Here is a 3,661-nt window from a genome sequence, read left to right on the forward strand (position 1 = left end):
GCGAACGAGCGACCTAGCGAACGAACGAGCTAGCGAACGAGCCATCTAGCGAACGAGCGAGCTGGCGAACAAGCGACCCAGCGAACGAGCAACCCAGCGAAAACAAGCGACCCAGCGAACAAGCTACCTAACGAACAAGCTACCCAGCGAACGAGCGACCCAGCGAACACGCGAGCTAGCGAACACGCGAGCTAGCGAACAAGCTACCCTGCGAACAAGCGATCCAGCGAACAAGCGAGCTAGCGAACGAGTTACAGGATAGAGAGAGAGAGAGAAAAAAAAAAAGTGCCAAAGGATTTTCAAAGGTAGTTTCCCGTGGTAGCAAGGTAGCGTGGCCGAGCGGTCTAAGGCGCTGGTTTAAGGCACCAGTCTCTTCGGAGGCGTGGGTTCGAATCCCACCGCTGCCAGACTTCGTTTTCGCCACTCGAGAGAGAGAGAGAGAGAGAGAGAGAGAGAGAGAGAGAGAGAGAGAGAGAGAGAGAGAGAGAGAGAGAGAATAAACTAGGTATTTGAGGTAAATTTAGACATGTCTCAAGGACTTACCCTCCATCTTAGGGGGGAGGAAAAAAGAATATTATATACAGTATTGTAGTCGAATCTTTCTCCAGCGTTTGTGGGTGGCGCTACGCCTTGTGGGGTGGGGGTGGGGGGGTGATGGAGTAGGGGGTGTGTGGGGTGGGGTGGGGGGGGGGGAGAGCTTCTCTATCTTAGCACCAGGTGGCGGCAATCGCAGTGCGCAAGGGGAAGGGGGAAGAATGCAGTAGGTTTAAACTCTGTTGATCAATTTTTCCTTTTCTTATCTTTATTGTTTAACGATGTGTTGTGGTGACCAGTATATATATATATATATATATATATATATATATATATATATATATATATATATATATATATATATATATATCAGAACGACAGAACTAGGAACAGAGGGGGGAGCCAAGTGAGGATCTTTTTTTTTTTTTTCTTACGCTACCCGAATGCTCAGACGTCTGTCCCTGGCGCTACCCCGCGGAAATGGGAAAGGCGACAAGGGATTAAAAGGAAGAATTTATATTACATATTTTTTTCTAATTATTACCAAGAGCCGTGCTTAATACTTGGTGTTACCGGGCTCCGCCTGCTTGAGGTTACAGAGCGAGTGAAAAGTCACCCTTTGTTTTGACTGGCAGGACAGACGCCCTCGTCCCAAAGAGCTTCTTGAAGGAGTCTACACTCCCCTGCTGCTGGAAGTAGCGCAAGCCTTGGGCTGCAGGAGACTTTAAGATGAGGTCGTGGGTAACACTTCTTTCAATTGGGCCTTGGGTACGACCCTTGAGCACGACGGTGTACGACCGCTGAGCACGACGGTATATACGACCCTTGAGCACGACGGTATATACGACCCTTGAACACGACGGTATATACGACCCTTGAGCACGACGGTATATACGACCCTTGAGCACGACGGTATATACGACCCTTGAGCACGACGGTATACGCTCCTTTAGCACGACTGTATATACGACCCTTGAGCACGACGGTATATACGACCCTTGAGCACGACGGTATATACGACCCTTGAGCACGACGGTATATACGACCCTTGAGCACGACGGTATACGATCCTTGAGCACGACGGTATATACGACCCTTGAGCACGACGGTATATACGACCCTTGAGCACGACGGTATATACGATCCCTTGAGCACGATGGTATATACGACCCTTGAGCACGACGGTATATACGACCCTTGAGCACGACGGTATATACGACCCTTGAGCACGACGGTATATACGACCCTTGAGCACGACGGTATACGATCCTTGAGCACGACGGTATATACGACCCTTGAGCACGACGGTATATACGACCCTTGAGCACGACGGTATATACGATCCCTTGAGCACGATGGTATATACGACCCTTGAGCACGACGGTATATACGACCCTTGAGCACGACGGTATATACGATCCCTTGAGCACGATGGTATATACGACCCTTGAGCACGACGGTATATACGACCCTTGAGCACGACGGTATATACGACCCTTGAACACGACGGTATATACTACTCTTGAGCACGACGGTATATACGATCCTTGAGCACGACGGTATATACGATCCTTGAGCACGACGGTATATACGATCCTTGAGTACGACGCTACACGACCGTAGAGCGGAAATAGTACGACCCTCGAGCACGACGGTACACACGACCCATCAGTGTCACGACCCATGTACCATCTCGTCTTAGTCATGGCGCTGATGGCACATTTCCCCACTGGCATTTCAGGATCCTCCATCAAGCAGACTATCTAACACACACACACACACACACACACACACACACACACCCATTCACCCCTCCGATCACCCCCCCCCCATCACCACCACCCCCCTACACACAAGTACCCTGGACCCACCCACAAGATCAATCGATTCTCCCCCTTCCCCCTTCCCCCCTTCACCCTTCCCCCCTTCACCCCTTCCCCCATTCCTCTCCAAAAAGCTCTCGCACCTCACAAAAAAAACGATTCCCTTCCCCTTCCACCCATTCCCCCTCCACCCATTCCTCTTCATCAGCGCTCTCGCCCTCTCTCTGATTAAAAAAAGAAAGAAAAACGTTTCCTTGTGCCTTTAAGAACGTTAGCAAGAATGCTGTGTGACCTTACAATCGATCATGGTCGACTCCGTGACCTTGAAGAAAACTTTTCGCAACAAAGTTTTGTAAACAAAAAAAAAAAATGAAGTCTCTCCCACGACAAAATCTATACCATAGAAAACGTTCGCAATAGGCGCTCTGCCCATACAAACGTTCACGACGGCCTCTGCACCTTTAGAAACGTTCAAAACAAAACCCTGCACCTTTAAAAACGTTCACAACACACCCTGCGCTTTGGAAAAACGTTCACAACAAACCCTGCCCCTTTAAAAACGTTCACAATAAACCCTGCATCTTTAAGAACGTTCACAACAAACCCTGCCCCTTTAAAAACGTTCACAACAAACCCTGCCCCTTTAAAAACGTTCAAAACAAACCCTGCCCCTTTAAAAACGTTCAAAACAAACCCTGCCCCTTTAAAAACGTTCACAACAAACCCTGCCCCTTTAAAAACATTCACAACAAACCCTGCCCCTTTAAAAACGTTCATAACAAACCCTGCCCCTTTAAAAACGTTCACAATAAACCCTGCACTTTGTGACGTGTTTTTGGCGCGTAGTGTTGTGACACGCGAGTGTGTAACGCGACATGAGGGGGAGGGGGGGGAAGTCTCTATATTAACAGAGAGAGAGAGAGAGAGAGAGAGAGAGAGAGAGAGAGAGAGAGAGAGAGAGAGAGAGAGAGCACAGTAGCAAGTCTGTACGTCTCCCACGTGACCCAAATGAGGTCACACGAGGTCAGGTCACACACACACACAAAAAAAAAATGTCCCCAATTTTGATGTGTTACGAATGGGCGAAACGTTTCCAGGTCCTCCCGAACGGCAAACGTTTGCGAGAGGGACGTTCGTTTTAACGCAGACTGCGGGCGGGCGGGAATGCGTGAACGTGGGCATACCACAATACCCTTTTCCTTAACCCCCCCCCCCTCCTTGTACGCCGTATCCAGCGGCGCATGACGCAATGTGACGCCAATACTACTGACCCCCCTCCCTCCCTCCCTTCCGGATGCGTAAGA

At 49.4% G+C, this 3,661-nt stretch overlaps 1 non-coding gene across 1 annotated transcript; it reads left to right on the top strand.

Annotated features, from left to right (window-relative positions):
- The first annotated feature begins 325 nt into the window (after nucleotides 1–325).
- TRNAL-AAG (transfer RNA leucine (anticodon AAG)) lies at nucleotides 326–407 on the top strand. The gene has a single exon. It is a non-coding gene; the product is annotated as a tRNA-Leu (tRNA).
- Nucleotides 408–3,661: the final 3,254 nt, after the last annotated feature.

The sequence above is a fragment of the Panulirus ornatus genome, chromosome 18 (genome assembly GCF_036320965.1).
Source record: "Panulirus ornatus isolate Po-2019 chromosome 18, ASM3632096v1, whole genome shotgun sequence".
In the NCBI taxonomy this organism is placed as follows: domain Eukaryota; kingdom Metazoa; phylum Arthropoda; class Malacostraca; order Decapoda; family Palinuridae; genus Panulirus; species Panulirus ornatus.